Below are 19,682 nucleotides of genomic sequence, written 5' to 3' on the forward strand. Positions count from 1 at the left end.
CGACTAAGGTCTGTCACTGGTCTGCTTACTGTCAGGAGTGTCATTATCTGCACATCGACTAAGGTCTGTCACTGGTCTGCCCTATTTCAGGAGTCTCATTATCTGCTCACCGATTAAGGTCTGTCACTTGTCTGCTTACTGTCAGGAGTGTCATTATCTGCACACCGACTAAGGTCTGTCACTGGTCTGCCCTATGTCAGGAGTCTCATTATCTGCTCACCGACTAAGGTCTGTCACTGGTCTTCTCAATGTCAGGAGTCTCATTATCTGCTCACCGGCTAAGGTCTGTCACTGGTCTGCTTACTGTCAGGAGTCTCATTATCTGCACACCAGCTAAGGTCTGTCACTGGTCTGCCCTATGTCAGGAGTCTCATTATCTGTACACCGGCTAAGGTCTGTCACTGGTCTGCCCTATGTCAGGATTCTCATTATCTACACACCGGCTAAGGTCTGTCACTGGTCTGCCCTATGTCAGGAGTCTCATTATCTGCACACCGACTAAGGTCTGTCACTGGTCTGCCCTATGTCAGGAGTCTCATTATCTGCACACCGACTAAGGTCTGTCACTGGTCTGCTTACTGTCAGGAGTGTCATTATCTGCACACCGGCTAAGGTCTGTCACTGGTCTGCCCTATGTCAGGAGTCTCATTATCTGCACACCGGCTAAGGTCTGTCACTGGTGTGCCCTATGTCAGGAGTCTCATTATCTGCACACCGACTAAGGTCTGTCACTGGTCTGCCCTATGTCAGGAGTCTCATTTTCTGCAGACCGACTAAGGTCTGTCACTGGTCTGCCCTATGTCAGGAGTGTCATTATCTGTACACCGACTAAGGTCTGTCACTGGTCTGCTTACTGTCAGGGGTCTCATTATCTGCTCACCGACTAAGGTCTGTCACTGGTCTGCTTAATGTCAGGAGTCTCATTATCTGTACACCGACCAAGGTCTGTCACTGGTCTGCCCTATGTCAGGAGTGTCATTATCTGCTCACCGACTAAGGTCTGTCACTGGTCTGCTTAATGTCAGGAGTGTCATTATCTGCCCACCATCTAAGGTCTGTCACTGGTCTGCCGTATGTCAGGAGTGTCATTATCTGTACACCGACTAAGGTCTGTCACTGGTCTGCCCTATGTCAGGAGTGTCATTATCTGTACACCGGCTAAGGTCTGTCACTGGTCTGCCCTATGTCAGGAGTCTCATTACCGGCTAAGGTCTGTCACTGGTCTGCCCTATGTCAGGAGTCTCATTATCTGTACACCGGCTAAGGTCTGTCACTGGTCTGCCCTATGTCAGGAGTCTCATTATCTGCTCACCGGCTAAGGTCTGTCACTGGTCTGCCCTATTTCAGGAGTCTCATTATCTGTACACTGACTAAGGTCTGTCACTGGTCTGCTTACTGTCAGGAGTGTCATTATCTACACACCGGCTAAGATCTGTCACTGGTCTGCCCTATGTCAGGAGTCTCATTATCTGCACACCGACTAAGGTCTGTCACTGGTCTGCCCTATGTCAGGAGTCTCATTATCTGCACACCGACTAAGGTCTGTCACTGGTCTGCTTACTGTCAGGAGTGTCATTATCTGCACTCCGGCTAAGGTCTGTCACTGGTCTGCCGTATGTCAGGAGTCTCATTATCTCTACACCGACTCAGGTCTGTCACTGGTCTGCCCTATGTCAGGAGTATCATTATTTGCACACTGACTAAGGTCTGTCATTGGTCTGCTTACTGTCAGGAGTGTCATTATCGGCACACCGACTAAGGTCTGTCACTGGTCTGCTTACTGTCAGGAGTGTCATTATCTGCTCACCGGCTAAGGTCTGTCACTGGTCTGCCGTATGTCAGGAGTGTCATTATCTGTACACCGACTAAGGTCTGTCACTGGTCTGCTTACTGTCAGCAGTGTCATTATCTGCACACCGGCTAAGGTCTGTCACTGGTCTGCTTAATGTCAGGAGTCTTATTATCTGCTCACCGGCTAAGGTCTGTCACTGGTCTGCCGTATGTCAGGAGTGTCATTATCTGTACACCAACTAAGGTCTGTCACTGGTGTGCTTACTGTCAGGATTGTCATTATCTGCACACCGACTAAGGTCTGTCACTGGTCTGCCCTATGTCAGGAGTCTCATTATCTGCTCAGCGACTAAGGTCTGTCACTGGTATGCCCTATGTCAGGAGTGTCATTATCTGCACACCGACTATGGTCTGTCACTGGTGTGCTCAATGTCAGGAGTCTCATTATCTGCTCACCGACTAAGGTCTGTCACTGGTCTGCTTACTTTCAGGAGTCTCATTATCTGTACACCGACTAAGGTCTGTCACTGGTCTGCTTACTGTCAGGGGTCTCATTATCTGCTCACCGACTAAGGTCTGTCACTGGTCTGGCCTATGTCAGGAGTCTCATTATCTGCACACCGACTAAGGTCTGTCACTGGTCTGCTTACTTTCAGGAGTCTCATTATCTGCTCACCGGCTAAGGTCTGTCACTGGTCCGCTTACTGTCAGGAGTCTCATTATCTGCTCACCGACTAAGGTCTGTCACTGGTCTGCCCTATGTCAGGAGTGTCATTATCTGCACACCAACTAAGGTCTGTCACTGGTCTGCTTACTGTCAGGAGTGTCATTATCTGCACACCGGCTAAGGTCTGTCACTGGTCTGCCCTATGTCAGGAGTGTCATTATCTGCACACTGGCTAAGGTCTATCATTGGTCTGCTTACTTTCAGGAGTCTCATTATCTGCACACCGACTAAGGTCTGTCACTGGTCTGCTTACTGTCAGGAGTCTCATTATCTGTACACCGACTAAGGTCTGTCACTGGTCTGCTTACTGTCAGGATTGTCATTATCTGCACACCGACTAAGGTCTGTCACTGGTCTGCCCTATGTCAGGAGTCTCATTATCTGCTCAGCGACTAAGGTCTGTCACTGGTATGCCCTATGTCAGGAGTGTCATTATCTGCACACCGACTATGGTCTGTCACTGGTGTGCTCAATGTCAGGAGTCTCATTATCTGCTCACCGACTAAGGTCTGTCACTGGTCTGCTTACTTTCAGGAGTCTCATTATCTGTACACCGACTAAGGTCTGTCACTGGTCTGCTTACTGTCAGGGGTCTCATTATCTGCTCACCGACTAAGGTCTGTCACTGGTCTGGCCTATGTCAGGAGTCTCATTATCTGCTCACCGACTAAGGTCTGTCACTGGTCTGCTTACTTTCAGGAGTCTCATTATCTGCTCACCGGCTAAGGTCTGTCACTGGTCCGTTTACTGTCAGGAGTCTCATTATCTGCTCACCGACTAAGGTCTGTCACTGGTCTGCCCTATGTCAGGAGTGTCATTATCTGCACACCAACTAAGGTCTGTCACTGGTCTGCTTACTGTCAGGAGTGTCATTATCTGCACACCGGCTAAGGTCTGTCACTGGTCTGCCCTATGTCAGGAGTGTCATTATCTGCACACTGGCTAAGGTCTATCATTGGTCTGCTTACTTTCAGGAGTCTCATTATCTGCACACCGACTAAGGTCTGTCACTGGTCTGCTTACTGTCAGGAGTCTCATTATCTGTACACCGACTAAGGTCTGTCACTGGTCTGCTTACTGTCAGGAGTCTCATTATCTGTACACCGGCTAAGGTCTGTCCCTGGTCTGCCTATGTCAGGAGTGTCATTATCTGCTCACCGGCTAAGGTCTGTCACTGGTCTGCCCTATTCAGGAGTGTCATTATCTGCACACCGACTAAGGTCTGTCACTGGTCTGCCCTATGTCAGGAGTCTCATTATCTGCACACCAGCTAAGGTCTGTCACTGGTCTGCCCTATGTCAGGAGTGTCATTATTTGCACACCGACTAAGGTCTGTCACTGGTCTGCTTACTGTCAGGAGTGTCATTATCTGCTCACCGACTAAGGTCTGTCACTGGTCTGCTCTATGTCAGGTGTGTCATTATCTGCCCACCGGCTAAGGTCTGTCACTGGTCCACCGTATGTCAGGAGTGTCATTATCTGTACACCGACTAAGGTCTGTCACTGGTCTGCTTACTGTCAGGAGTCTCATTATCTGTACACCGACTAAGGTCTGTCACTGGTCTGCTTACTGTCAGGAGTCTCATTATCTGCTCACCGACTAAGGTCTGTCACTGGTCTGCCCTATGTCAGGAGTCTCATTATCTGCACACCAGCTAAGGTCTGTCACTGGTCTGCCCTATGTCAGGAGTCTCATTATCTGTACACCGGCTAAGGTCTGTCACTGGTCTGCCCTATGTCAGGATTCTCATTATCTACACACCGGCTAAGGTCTGTCACTGGTCTGCCCTATGTCAGGAGTCTCATTATCTGCACACCGACTAAGGTCTGTCACTGGTCTGCCCTATGTCAGGAGTCTCATTATCTGCACACCGACTAAGGTCTGTCACTGGTCTGCTTACTGTCAGGAGTGTCATTATCTGCACACCGGCTAAGGTCTGTCACTGGTCTGCCCTATGTCAGGAGTCTCATTATCTGCACACCGGCTAAGGTCTGTCACTGGTCTGCCCTATGTCAGGAGTCTCATTATCTGCACACCGACTAAGGTCTGTCACTGGTCTGCCCTATGTCAGGAGTCTCATTTTCTGCAGACCGACTAAGGTCTGTCACTGGTCTGCTCAATGTCAGGAGTCTCATTATCTGCACACCGAATAAGGTCTGTCACTGGTCTGCCCTATGTCAGGAGTCTCATTATCTGCTCACCGGCTAAGGTCTGTCACTGGTCTGCCCTATGTCAGGAGTGTCATTATCTGTACACCGACTAAGGTCTGTCACTGGTCTGCTTACTGTCAGGGGTCTCATTATCTGCTCACCGACTAAGGTCTGTCACTGGTCTGGCCTATGTCAGGTGTCTCATTATCTGCTCACCGACTAAGGTCTGTCACTGGTCTGCCCTATGTCAGGAGTCTCATTATCTGCTCACCGGCTAAGGTCTGTCACTGGTCTGCCCTATGTCAGGAGTCTCATTATCTATACACTGACTAAGGTCTGTCACTGGTCTGCTTACTGTCAGGAGTCTCATTATCTACACACCGACTAAGGTCTGTCATTGGTCTGCCCTATGTCAGGAGTCTCATTATCTGCACACCGACTAAGGTCTGTCACTGGTCTGCCCTATGTCAGGAGTCTCATTATGTGCTCACCGGCTAAGGTCTCTCACTGGTCTGCCCTATGTCAGGAGTCTCATTATCGGGTGTATTCTGCTATGTAGGTGTATGCTTGGTGTGTGGGGCTGGATGGGGCATCTAGCCAGTAGTAGGCCTCAACCCTATGCCGGGCTTGGATGGGTGTGCCCCCCCCCCCACCGGCCCGTCCCAGAGGTGTGTAAGTCTGTTGGTCGAGGAGGCTGGCTCCAGGACAGCGGTCTGTGCTTGCCATCTGTAGCTCAGGTCCCATGCCTGTGGGTGTACCTTGTGGCTTTTGGGGGTTGCTGGTGGGGGTGTGCCTTGGCTTGTGCTTTTGTGGATTGGTTTTTGCCCCTCGGAGGCATGCAGGGCTGTTGCTCTGAGGACCCCTCCCCCTGTTGACTTGCTGTTCCTCAGTGGTTGCGGTGCTTTGAACTCTGTCTGTTGTCTTGGTCCACGGACCCCGCAGAAGCATACTGTGGGGCCCGTGGGTGGTTGCAGAGCCTGTCTGCTGCTCGGAGGCACCACAATAAGTCACAGATCTCAGGCAGCAGAATTTATCAGAAGTGATCCTGTGCACTTACAGGTGGACACTGGTATGTGGACATGTCACATGTACACAGGTGGACATGTCACATGCACGCACACACTACTAGAATCTGCCTCACACATTCCTCAGGACGTTTTGTCAGATTCATGTGACTGACTGCTTCTGTGTGTGTGTCTCCTCAGATACGTTGTCATTTTCATGATGAAGTTCCTTGTTTCACTCGTGATTGTCGCCCTCCTGGAAATCCAATCCTGACTGGTTGTTTAGCTGATCAAACATGAGGAAGAGGGGGACCCTTGGTGGCTATAACTGTGTAACCGAAACCCTGTTCTCTCTCTCTTTTTTAACCTTTTAATTACCCTGGGTCATACGCTGAACACACGTGCTCTTTTTCAGCAACACCCTGCTACACACTCACATAGTCCACATCTGGGAGACGTCCAGTACAACCAGTCTTCACTGGTGTCCACTGAGCCGCTCCATTGGAGCAGTCGGGTGAGGGGTTAAGTGCCTTGCTCAAGGGCACATCGGCTGTGGGTATTGAGGGAGGGGTGAGCCCAATTCATTCATCCCCTCCCCACCCATGTTTTACTGCCTGTCCGGGGATTGAACCGGCGATAAGCCTGCTTCTCTAACCTTTAGGCCACGGCTGTCTTGTCATTCCACAGATCATCTATAGGAGTTATTGTAAGTGGTTCCTGATTGCCTTGTGGAGAACCTGAACCTGAACCTGAACTTCACTGTTCTGCTGACGAGATTATAATGCATAGATTATGATGTATAGATTATAGAGTATAGACCATGGAGTATAGATTATGGAGTATAGATTATGCAGTATTGTGTATAGATTATACAGTATAGACTATGGAGTATAGTGAATAGATTATATAGTGTATCGATTATAGAGTATAGATTATAAAGTATATATTATAGTGTGTAGATGTCTCTCTGCCTGCCGCCCAATGACTGCTGGAATAGGCTGCAGCATTCCCACCACCCTGAGAGCAGGAGAAGTGGTTCAGATAATGGTATAGATTATAGAGTATAGATTATTGACTATTGCAAACTGTCCTCTTCTCTCACATGTCTTTTCTCTCTCTCTCTCTGAATGATGTCTTCTTCTCCCTTCTCTTCTTCTGTATGTGAATGGTGTGATGTGAGTCTCCCTTGTGTGCACGTGCAGTCTGTCCTCCTCCCAGGTGTCCATGGTGATGGTGGTCACCCCCTGGACACTGCTTGGCATCCCCCTCATCACATCTATTTTTATATATCTTATAAATCCATATAATTTGGTTAACCTTCTCTCATGTGCGACTAGTGTGTGTGTGTGTGTGTGTGTGTGTGTGTGTGTGTGTGTGTGTGTGTGTGTGTGTGTATTACATGGTGATGGTGGTCATGTTGCTGAGGTCCTGGGCTGTTCCGGTGGTGGCTGGACACTGCTTGGCATCCTCCTCATCACATTATTCATACATTTTATAATTCCGTTATAATTGTGTTATTGTCTTTCAGGGTTGTGCTGTGTAAATTGTGTAAACACAACATCATTGCATGTTGAGCGTCTTGGGAGAGAGATCCTCCTCTGGTGCTCTCCCTGAGCTTTCTTCCTGTTTTTTCTCCCTGTTAAAGGTTTTCAGGGAGTTGTTCCTCATCCCATGTGAGGGTGTAAGGACAGGATGTTGTGTTGCTGTAAAGCCCCTGAGGAACAATTGTGTTACTGGGCTACACAAATAAAACTGACTGGACTCCACTTGCACATGTGGAGCGTTGGGACATGGTGGAACCCTGACGTACACATTCTCCATGTTGAGAGGTTTCTCCCAGCAGGCAGGCGGTGTGTCCAGAGGAGCAGGCGGTGTGTCCAGAGGAGCTGACGGTGTGCCCAGAGGAGGTGATGGTGTGTCCAGAGGAGCTGATGGTGTGTCCAGAGGAGCTGACGGTGTGTCCAGAGGAGGTGATGATGTGTCCAGAGGAGCAGGCGGTGTGTCCAGAGGAGCTGACGGTGTGCCCAGAGGAGCTGACGGTGTGTCCAGAGGAGCTGACGGTGTGCCCAGGGGAGCTGAAGGTGTGTCCAGAGGAGCAGGCGGTGTGTCCAGAGGAGCAGGTGGTGTGTCCAGAGGAGCTGGCGGTGTGTCCAGAGGAGCTGACGGTGTGTCCAGAGGAGCAGGCGGTGTGTCCAGAGGAGCTGGCGGTGTGTCCAGAGGAGCAGGCGGTGTGTCCAGAGGAGCTGGCGGTGTGTCCAGAGGAGCAGGTGGTGTGTCCAGAGGAGCTGACGCACCTCTGTGGGATGTCTCAGCTGGACTGCTGAGCATGCGTCAGTCTCTCTGGACTGGAGCGCATCCGGGCCAGAATGAAGGACGGGGCGTGGCCACGGCTGCTGCTGCGTGTTGGTGGTAGAACAGAACACCTGGTTGGGAACCGCTGGATGTGTCTTCTCTGCACCGTCAACAGATGGCGCCCCAGTGTCTTAGATGGACTCTGGCCTGGCTCGAGGAGAGACGCGCGTGTGTACGCGTGTTTGTGTACGTGTGTCCGTGTGTATATGTGTGTTTGTGTGTGAGTAGGTGTATATGTGTATGTGTGTGTATGTGTGTGTGTATATGCGTGTGTGTGTATATGTGTGTGCTTGTGTATGTGCGTGTATGTGTGTGTGTATGTGTGTGCGTGTGTGTGTTTGTGTGTGTGTGAGTGTGTGTGTTTGTGTGTTTGTGTGTGTGTGTATGTGTGTGTTTGTGTGTGTGTGAGTATGTGTGTGTGTGAGTATGTGTGTGTGTGTTTGTGTGTGTGTGTGGGGGTGGGGGGGTGGGGGGGTGGGGGTCTGCTCGACGCTGTGATTGGAAGAGGCTCGAGCGCTGGCTCCGCGCTCCTCGGGCGCGCCCCTCCTCCACCAGACCGAGCTCGCGAGTCCCGGGACTAGGGTGATCGGCAGAAGTCTTGCTGGCAGTGAGCCGTGTTCGGATGAGTCGCAGGTTCGAGTCCGGATGCTAGTCCTCGCTGGAAGTACCTGTGAGCAGTAGGAGCGCATCGTCGGGAACCGGAGGTAAGCTTCATGGGAGTAATCAAGAGCTAAAAGTGGATCGCGACCTGCCGTGCGCAGCTGGACTTCTGGGCTCCGTCTATGTGCTGGACTCGTACCAACGTTCCAGAACTGGAATTCTTTTGTGTACTTCACCTTTATTGCTGTGGAACAGCCGTGGGTATTTAATTATGTTGTTACTTTGGAACAGCCGTTGTGGTGTAATTGTTTGTATTGTTATTGCTCCCCTCGGGCCTGAATATTGACAGAAATACGCCGCTCTCGTTTGAGTAATACTCACCCACCCTAGTCAAACTGATGCGGGCTGCAGGAAATAGACGGATTCTTGCAGTTGCCGTCGTGGAAAAAGTTTGCGCTCCGCCGCCGCCGCCGCAGCCGCAAGTCGCTTAACTTGTGCGGTGCGTTTCCCCGCGGACCGGAGCGGAGCTGCGGAGCTGCGGAGTAGTTTCACCGTCGGTTCTCCTCCGAAAAGCTCCTCTCTCCCTCATGTCAGCCCTCCTTTCAGACGCGCCGCCGCCGCTCCGCTTCGCCGTTAGCTTGCTGCTGCTGGCTAGCGAGCTCGCGCGCCCAGGCCCCAACACCTCTGCTCCCGGTGGGCTCGAGCCGCCCCACTCGGTGGTCTCGAGCCGTGTTTCCTCCTTTAATGTCACGCAGACGCGGCGTCGTAGCGCGCGCTATGTGGTCTTTACCTGTATTTCTCTCCCTTTATTTTAAGTCATTGCTTCATGGCATGTGTGCTAGTGTAGGATACGTGTATTTTATATTTAAACATGGGAGTATAAGTGTATTTATATTTCATATTTAACCATGGAAGTATAAGTATATTTATATTTCATATTTAACCATGGAAGTACAAGTATATTTATATTTCATATTTAACCATGGAAGTACAAGTATATTTATTTTATATTTAACCATGGAAGTATAAGTATATTTATATTTCATATTTAAACAAGGAAGTATAAGTATATTTATTTTATATTTAACCATGGAAGTATAAGTATATTTATTTTATATTTAACCATGGAAGTACAAGTATATTTATTTTATATTTAAACATGGAAGTACAAGTATATTTATTTTATATTTAAACATGGAAGTACAAGTATATTTATTTTATATTTAAACATGGAAGTATAAGTATATTTATTTTATATTTAAACATGGAAGTATAAGTATATTTATATTTAAACATGGAAGTATAAGTATATTTATTTCATATTTAAACATGGAAGTACAAGTATATTTATATTTCATATTTAAACATGGAAGTATAAGTATATGTATATTTAAACATGGAAGTGTAAGTATATTTATATTTCATATTTAAACATGGACGACGGGGCTGGGTCCGTTTTCATGCGGACATGTGATTTTGTTTGTCTGGATTTATTATGACCACCATAACCTACATGTGCTTACAAAATGCCATGAGGCCAGCTGAGCTTGGTCACACTGAACTGTGGGCTGCTGATGTCAAGTTTCATATCAAGCTGAAACCACACATATATGAAGTATTTGACGGCATATACTGAAGTCCAGGACACAGTCAAACCACATCAACACAACATCACGAGAGCTGAGTATGTGTTGAGGTACATGTGTTGTATGTGTGTATGTGTTGGTGTCTGTGTGGTTTATGTTTTTGTCATAGTCAACTTCATAACAGGAAAGGAAACTAAATGGTATAAATCTGATCTTGTGATGTTCAGAACTAATCATTATCAACTTAAAGTTGCGCTTGTATTTCCCCCCGACTAGTTTTCAACATGGCGATGACCATCAAACAGCCCAAACTCAAAAATTGAGATGAATTTCTGCCAGGGGATTTTGTAAATTGTGATAAGAATGAAAATGGGGCTGTCATATGAAGGTTAGAACAGGTTTCATGTATGGGTTATTGGACAGAATTCTACACACCGTGCTGGCCTCCTGTAGGCCGGGCGGGTGCGTTTACACAGAATGTGTCAGACCCTTCTCTCATGTCGTCAGTCCCCTCAGACAGATTTACCAGACACACTGTGATTGGTAAATTATACCACTGTCTAAGCTTCAGTGACACATAGCCAGCCCTTGTTTCATTTTAAAAATCTAGTTAGCTGAGACTTTAGTGACAGTAAATTATGCAACTCTGGCATAAACTATTCCAGTTTAATACTTTTTGGAAGTTTGTTCTGTTATAAAGATGTAGCTGGTTGGTAAGAATCCTGTACCAGTAAGCAGTTAATGTGGCTGGTGACCATACAGATTAATTTTATGCTGTATGGGAAAGAGGGAGTTTCCTTTCTTTCGTTGATGGAGGTGTGGAGGTTTTCTTGACTCCTGTGTTTGTGCAGAGAGGCTGGTTTTGATTTAGAGAGAGAGAGAGCGCGAGAGAGAGAGCTTCTCAAACTGAGAGAAACCTTCAGCACACTGAAATCTCAAATTACATGGAGGCCTTGACTGATAGACTCACTACTTCCACTGAGAGAGAGACAGACAGGAAGTGACGGAGAGAGTCAGACACCTATAGGAAGACAGAGTGGGCGAGCGACAGGCAGAAAGACCAAGCTAGAAATAAAGAGCAGAACGAGAGAGTGGGGGGTCTATGGGGGAGGAGTAGATATTAAAATGTGCCATTATACATATGCCAGACAGCTGTACATTCCTCCATGCAGCCTCGGAGCTCACTCATTGATACACCACAGAGCCGTGGTGGGTGAGTGAACTCAGCCAGAGGAGGGAGAGAGAGAAGGAATGAGGGTCTTATGCTCACCAGGAATTATCTGTCACATGGCATGAACTTCACCTCTCCAAGCTTGATTACGTTTAAATATTCAGCAAGTACTTGATCTCACTCCAATATTTACTTCCTGTCTCTATTCTGATATGTCTGGACTCATCTCCATCATCATTCTCTCTCTGTCACTTCTCTATCAACCGTCATCATCCTAGTGAAAGTTACAGTGAAGTAGACTGGAGGAATTCCTAAGAAGTCGACCTTAGATAAGGTGGACACTTTAAGCAGAGACTCCAAGGAGGGGGTTCTAATTGTGTGTGTGTGTGTGTGTGTGTGTGTGTGTGTGTGTGTGTGTGTCTGCGGCTGATATACCTATCAGCCTAAACATTTTTTGTGCAGTTATGATTGTATGATGAAGAACCTTTCGTGGTTGTGGTGATTCAAAACCTTGGAAAAACGTTTGTTCTCGCTATCGTCGCTCCCTCTCTTCATTCACTCTCTAGCTCACTTGAACCACGCTGTTCTCTGTCGCTGCCTGATCTAAGTCAACAGTGTGCATGCCCGACTCACATCTACGATTGACTCGGATCAGGCAGCGATATGATCAAAAGTTATTGAAAGAATTTTGATAATCCAAAATAACGTGAATGTTATAAAGGAACAACTTCCTCTAGGTTGCAGTCAAAACAGGAAGTGTTGCATATTCTTGTCACTGCCTGATCTGAGTCAACAGTAGAGTATGTGAATCAATCGTGCATGCCTGACCGTAAATGTTTTACCCAACTGTATGATGTAATGAAAATAAGGACAGGGTTAGACCAAAATGGTTGCATAGCAAACCTTTTCTGCACCTCTCATGAGCGCAGTGATTCAGAACTTTTGAAAAACATGTTTTATACTGCAACTGAGTGCTAATTCCTCAGCTGGTTTTTTGCCCAAGTCCGAACACCAGAGATGGGGAGATACGCAGGCAGTGCCTCTGTATTTTCCCTTCTCCCAGTAGGCGAAAAAGGTGATTTGTTGCCAAGTCCAAGCACCGGAGAATAGGAGATACGCCTGGTGGGGATCTGCACTCTACTGACTGCACTCTACTAATTCTATCTCTGTCACTTTTCTGTCATCCATCATCATTTTATCTCTGTCATTTCTCTATCGTCCACCATCATTCTGTCTCTGTCACGTTTTATTTCCGTCATCATTATAAGGAAAATGGGCTTGATAGAGAAAGTGAGTTTTCGTATCAAATCCATTTTTCATTCAGTATTTTAATATCTTGACTAACAGAATTCATAGGCTTTACAAAATGTAGATTTTTTTTCACTCACACTCAAGCTTTGTGTCTCTCTCTATTTCTCTGTCTCTCCGACTCTGTGTCTTTCCCTCTATCGGTCAAATCTTTACTCAGAAAGTCTAGGAGGTTCTGTGGCAGTAGGAAGGAGGAGGGGAGCAGCAGATCAGGTTTCACCTCCCCATTGCACTCCTCTGTCTGCTGCTCCTCCCTTCTCCTCCCCCCACAGCCTGGAGACAGAGTGGCTGAGCCAGAGAGGAAAACATGCAATCCACCCCCCTCCGTCCGTCTCCCTCCTGCCTCCTCCACCACACAGCAGATAAATAAAGGCAGTAAAGTCAAGCCCATTCCTCACCCCTCCTCCAACCCTTCTTAAAGCTAGAGTGTGTGACTTTTCCATATAAATGAATGTTCATTATATTCAAGCCCTTGTCAAACGAGTTCACACAATGCTGATTAAGCCTATCACCACCAGGTAAATCTCTCTATTTCACAGTATACCAAAGTTTTTAAATCTGGTCTCTGGGGCGAATTTCCAGTGCTGGAACTAGCAATGATTGCTTTGCCAGATCCAACTTCCATGTGACGAAAGTGTTTGCATGCCTCTGGTTGGCTAACCATAACCCTAACCATAACCAATCAGAGGCGTAGTTCCTGGAGCGCGGTTGGAAAAAAGCGAGTAGGCTACTGCAACTTAGTAGTATGGCAGAAGCTATGGTGGGAAAACCTAAGAAGCGTCCAAGAAAAGTTTGATGCGCCAGAGAAAAAAGAAACTTGGCATTCAGAGGAAGGATTAAAGTAAAAAAAAAAAAGAAAAAAGAAAAAACGATGGCGAGGAAAAATATGGATAAGCGTTGGCGTAGCTTTTCCTCATTGGAGAGCGCTGAAAGAGAAGGGACTGAGTGAGGGCAGACACGGGTGCCGCGTTACTGCTGTTGGACTGGTTGGTATTTGTAAAACATTTAGAGTAGGCTATGTAGCTATTACATTTACTCTACCTAAATAATGGATTATTGTCTTGGAACTGTGGAAATTTCTTTCTACTTTTGTAACTATTTTGGGAGCTCTTTCTCAACACGAGCCAACAGTGTTTGTGTAATTACTCTCAATGCCAGAAGGGGGAGACAAAGGTTCCACACTGCAGGTTTAATGTAGCCCAGCTTTTCAGCTGTTGGGATGGCTTGAGGACTGTACTGGAGCCTTGGACAAACCTGGGAAAATGTGTCGGGGGGGGGGGGTAAAGGCAAAGTCTGTGAAGCAGCTGAATCGATTTTACCTCCTCACATCCAAGCTGTCTGTATTGAGGAGATTTCTTGGGATTGTCAAGAATTAGTCCTCCTAAGATGTTAGATATCCATGAAATACATAGTCTTCACGATCCACTCTAGTCATTGAGTGTTGGGCCTTCTGTCGTGGATAAAGGACTGTCATGACATTATTTGAGACTTTTTATTTTAGTGAGTATTGTGATTTGGGTCTGTTGTGCTGTTATTTTACACTCATGCTCCTCCAGCTGAAGGTCGAAGCGGGCTACATCAGTCTCTAATGTTATTGATCCCTGCTGCTGGGTGACTTGAAGGCTATGCAGAGGTTTTGTTGGCTGGATCGCTGAAGGAATCATCCCATCTTCTCATGGAAAGAGATTGGCTGTTTTACTACACCAGGTCTGTTTCAGAGAAAAAGCTGCCTTTTCACCAACCGTGAAAATGTGATTAATTGCTTCTGTGTGTGATTTGTAAAAACAAGTGTGGTCATGTGATGGCAGGTCAGCCTGTGCCGGAATCCCGTCTCTGCTCTGGAGGGGGAGGGAGTGAACACCACAGCATTCCTCAAGAGTTGAGAAACTTTGGTGTTCACAATACCACAGGAATGAGTGAGATCTTTAGATAGAAATCCATACAATTCTCTCCTCACCTAAAACAGTCCATGTTGAATCAAGAATTACAGTCATTTTCTGCCATGATATGCTGGCCACAGTAGTAGTAGTAGTAGTAGTAGTAGTAGTAGTAGTAGTGGAAATGAAGGACCTCAGTCTGGACTTGTTACAGCTGATATTTGTATATTGACGTTATTTCAACCCCCATTGACTTCATGGAACAGTTGAAATGGAAGTTTTGTTTTATATCACTGGTTAAAGTCATAGTACTTGTACTTTTTTTTTCTCTTATAAGCGGAAGTCTGATTGCAAAGTTTTATACTTACACTGTATAAGGGAAAATTATATATGCCTGTATAAGGGAACATTAGGACTTTGGAATATCTAGGGTATTATTTTCAGTTTTCCAAGCCTGTAAACAAGGAGTCATCTTTTGAAAGCTTTTTGCTCAGTAAATTTAATAATGCAATAATCTAGTTTGTACACTGACGGCTAAACTCACTGTGTCCCTTGTGAGGAAAAGTTCACTTGCGGATGGATTTCATGATAAATGCGCTCATTAAGAATGCATAAAGACATAACATAAACCATGAAAACAAACATCAGATAATCAGACCCGCATTATCAGTCTCATTAGTGCAGAGGATGATGTTCTACATCATTCCAGGGTTCTGTTATTTTAATTTAGAGTCTGTGTACAAAATATTTGTGCAAGTACAATTTGATAGGCCTCAATCAAGAACATTTTCTCAGCTTTTTTGTAGAGGGGTATTAAACCTTTTCTTTTTTTTTTATTAAAAAAAAACATGTTGGTATAGTTCTAGGATCGTAGAAAAGATTGCCTTGATAAATAAAAAAAAAACAAAACAACAACAACGCATCACATGTCAGCTTTGAGGCAGAAAATCTATGTTTTTTCTCATGTCCACAATAACATCAACCCCCTCTGAATTGCCTGTGTTATATGGGGACGTCAAAAACAGTGACACGTGAGGCATCCAGTGCACTAGACCAGGGGTCGGGAACCTTTTTGACTGGGAGAGCCATAAAAGCCAAATATTTCTAAATATATTTCATTGAGAGCCATATAGTATTTTTAACGTATAATAAATTAAATATGTCTTACTTTTAATGCGACTTCTGGTGCTGCATGGTTTTGCTGATGGCCTTGTAGTCTGGTTCATACGTGGTGAGGTTGAGCTTCATGCAGGCGTTGAGGCTTCCATCAGTTAAACGTGAGCGTAGGTTGGTCTTAATGTTCCTCATATGCGAGAAAGACTGTTCACATGCATATGTAGAGCCAAACATGGTCACTACGGCAATACTCACACGCTGCATTGTGTGGTATGTCACAGGAAGCTCGTTCCAAGTTTTAAGAATCAGCTGGTCTTCAGGTTGAAGATTTTTAATTTCTGTCCACTTGTGTTCCCTCGCGAGCTCTGCTCGCTGTCGCGCAAGACTTTCCAACTCTCCATTAAGTGACTTGAACTTACTCATCCACATGTCTGATGCATTCAGGTCAGCAACGTCCAGCTCAAAGTCTCCGATAGAGACCCCGGGGATGCATGTCAGGTCGATTTTGTCCACTGCACACTCATGTGGATGAGTGATGAACTTGAAAAGACCAGTGCGCGCACGAAATTCTCCAAAACGTGCTTTGAATGACTGCAGGAGATTGAACGTAAAGCCAGCTAGCTGCTGGAGATCCAGATGTTGAGTGGAGTCACTTGCTAAGCATGCATCTCTAAATTGTTGCAGTCTTTCAAAGTGCAGAAGACGACCTGTTTCAATGTCCCTGAGAAAGACTTCCAGCTTGCTTTCAAATGCAAACACTGCTTGTTGAAGGGATGAGATTGTATTTCCAATACCTTGCATTTTCACATTGAGCTGGTTCAGATGGCCAGTTATGTCCACGAGATAGTGAAACTGCAGGAGCCAGTCAGTGTTGTCTAGCTCAGGATGCTTGACGCCTTTCATTTCAAGAAAAGTCCGGATTTCACTCAGGCAAGCTGCAAAACGGCTGAGCACCTTCCCCCTTGACAACCAACGCACGTTGCTGTGTAAAAGCAGACCGGGATAATGATTCCCAACTTCTTCTAACAGAGCTTTAAACTGGCGATCATTTAAAGCTCGGGCAACAATAAAGTTGACCACTCGAATGACCAGAGACATCACCTCGCCAAGCTCCTGGCCACACGTCTGAGCGCAAAGCGCCTCCTGGTGCAGGATGCAATGAAAACTTAGGATGGCGCTCTTTTCATGTTCACGGAGAAGCGCTACAAATCCTTTGTTCTTCCCCAACATACAGGGTGCACCATCAGTACAGACAGAAATAAGTTTATCCATCGGTAGTTTTTTTTCTTTAGCAAACTCCATGAAAGACATGAATAAATCCTCTCCTCTTGTTGTCCCTTTCATTGGCAAAACAGCCAAGCTTTCCTCACGCAGTGTGTCACCTGCAGCATACCTAGCAATGATACTGCACTGAGATAGATGGCTAACGTCTGTTGACTCATCTAACGCGAGAGAAAAGTATGTCCCGGCGTTTATGTCCTTAATTTGTGTTTCCTCGACTTGATTTGCCATCATGATGCTACGATCGTGCACAGTTCTTGCTGACAGGGGCATGTCTTTTATTCGTTTGATTATCTTGTCTTTATTTGGGAAGTCATCAAGCAGTTCATTGGCCACATCAAGCATGAATGTTTTGGCATACTCGCCATCTGTGAATGACTTTCCATTCCTTACTATTGCCAAAGCCCCCGCAAAGCTAGCGGAATTCCCGTCACCTTGCTTGGTCCACACACGTAGTTGCTGCTGACTCGTCTGCACTCTCCGCTGTAGCTCCTCGCATGCCCTTTTCCTGCTGTCCCCCGCTGGATATTTCGATGCAAATGAAGCATGGTGCGTATCGAAGTGCCGCTTTATATTTGACCGTTTCATCGATGCAATTTTATCATTGCATATTAGACATACCGCAGATCCTGCTCTCTCCACAAATGCAGATTCCTCTGTCCACGCAGCCTGGAATGCATGGTAATCATCGTCTTTTTTTCTTTTCGCCATCTTTTCCGTTACAAGGGTTGAAGCGGATAAACTAGTTGGCTATCTGATAAAATTGATTTCTTCACCTTTACAATGACCCGGACATGCTCGCGAGCCATTGGTTCCCGACCCGACCCACGGGTGACCCGTGACCCGTGAAATTTATCTTCAAAACTAATTTCTGTTTACTTTAAAATGACACAGTATTATTAAGAAATATCACAAGTATTTTAAAATCAGTTCCAAACTGATTTTTTTGAAAAAAAAATAATTTTCAACTCAAAATTGTCTGGGAGCCATATGCCGTCACCGGAAGAGCCATATATGGCTCGCGAGCCATAGGTTCCCGACCGCTGCACTAGACCAATAAAGTATGAGGCGAATAGAAACACGGCATGCCAGTGTCAGCCAACTAAACTCTCAACGTAGACTTCTGAGAAGCTGGGATGAGATCTTCTACGCTGCTTGGAGTTAATCAGTGTGCAGTCTTTGTTTCTCCACCTGGGTTTTAATATGCTGGCTGCAGCTGCAGTTTAATTTGCAGGAGGCATTACTGCGATCGGGGTTTTGGTTGCAGTGCGACATGCACGTTGCAGAGCTTTACTTTGAAAAAGCCTGTTACTTTTGACTGTTCCTTATCAGCCATCTTTGGTCAAAACTTCGTAACTACTGTTGTAGTTATCTCACTGCATATGATGATCAATCTGACAACAGAACTTTGTTTAGCTTTACATGGAGGTCTGGCTACATTATATAATGTGTCGACCGGCTCACCTGTGTGGTTTATTAGCTTAGCTAACTGTGCTTACTTAGCAGTGCTGAATGGACTCAAGCAGTGAATCGACAATGAACAGAAACATAAATGACACGAACAATGTTAAAAAAACCCCAAAAAAAACCTTAGTCTATTGCTTATAGTCACATGAGCAATAGATAGGAAGATCTTTTTCTATTGTGTTTTATTCGCCCACATAATCATAGTCTCGCTCATGTTCCAATTAATGCCGGGATCAGACTTCACGATATTTTCGTCTTATATGAAATTAAAAGATATTATAGAATATTCCCAAGAAACCAAATGAAAGTACACCAGCAGTGCTACAGCACCTCACCTGGAAAAGGGAAATCCTGGAGCCAGACCTGGGAAGGGAGCTCGCCGGCGAACGTCTGGTGGCTGGGCCTTGGCTCATGGGGCCCAGTCGGGCCCGGCCCGATTAAACAACATGGAGCTACCACCCCGTGGACCCACCACATGTGGAGATGAGCATTGGGGAAGGGTGCAGTGCAGGCCAGGCGGCAGACAAAGGTGGAGACTGGGACGTGCTGACTTTGGGCATCGCAGTTTGGTCCTCGGGATGTGGAATGTCACTTCTCTGGCAGGGAAGGAACCTGAGCTGGTGCGGGCAGTTGAGCGGTACCAACTACATATAGTTGGGCTCGCCTCCACACACAGCATGGGCTCTAGTGCCAAATTCCTGGAGAGGGGCTGGACTCTTTACTTTTCCAGAGTTGGCCAAGGTGACAGGCACCTGGCGGGTGTGAGGATACTCACAATTCCTCAGCTGAGTGCCACCATCTTGGAGGATTCCCCTGGAAATGAGAGGGTCATCTCTATACGACTGCGAGTTGCTGGGGGTAAGGCTCTGACTGTTGCGTTTGCTTATGTACCGAATAGCAGTTTGGAGTATCCAGCCTTCTTGGAGTTCTGGGTGGTATGCTGGAGAGGGTTCTGCCTGGGGGCTCTATAGTTCTGCTGGGGGACTTCAACGCTCATGTGGGCAACAATAGAGAAACCTGGAGGGGCGTGATTGGGGGGAACGGCCTCCCCGATCGGAACCTGAGTGGTGCCTTGTTATTGGACTTCTGTGCAAGTCATGGATTGGCAATAACAAACACCACGTTTGAGCATAAGGTAGTTCGTAAGTGTACTTGGTACCAGAACACCGTAGGCTGAAGCTTGATGATAGACTTTGTGGTCATATCAAATCTGCGGCTGTATGTTTTGGACACTCGGGTGAAGAGAAGAGC

The 19,682-nt window shown here is 46.5% G+C and overlaps 1 long non-coding RNA gene across 1 annotated transcript in view; it reads left to right on the forward strand.

Annotated features, from left to right (window-relative positions):
* The first annotated feature begins 8,601 nt into the window (after window positions 1-8,601).
* The window catches only part of LOC130123184 (uncharacterized), a 123,412-nt gene continuing 112,331 nt past the window's right edge, over window positions 8,602-19,682 (forward strand). Inside the window, exon 1 of the long non-coding RNA XR_008811285.1 lies at window positions 8,602-8,729. This is a non-coding gene — a long non-coding RNA (uncharacterized LOC130123184). The remainder of the gene's footprint in view (window positions 8,730-19,682) is intronic.

This window comes from Lampris incognitus, chromosome 13, assembly GCF_029633865.1.
Source record: "Lampris incognitus isolate fLamInc1 chromosome 13, fLamInc1.hap2, whole genome shotgun sequence".
In the NCBI taxonomy this organism is placed as follows: Eukaryota; Metazoa; Chordata; class Actinopteri; order Lampriformes; family Lampridae; genus Lampris; species Lampris incognitus.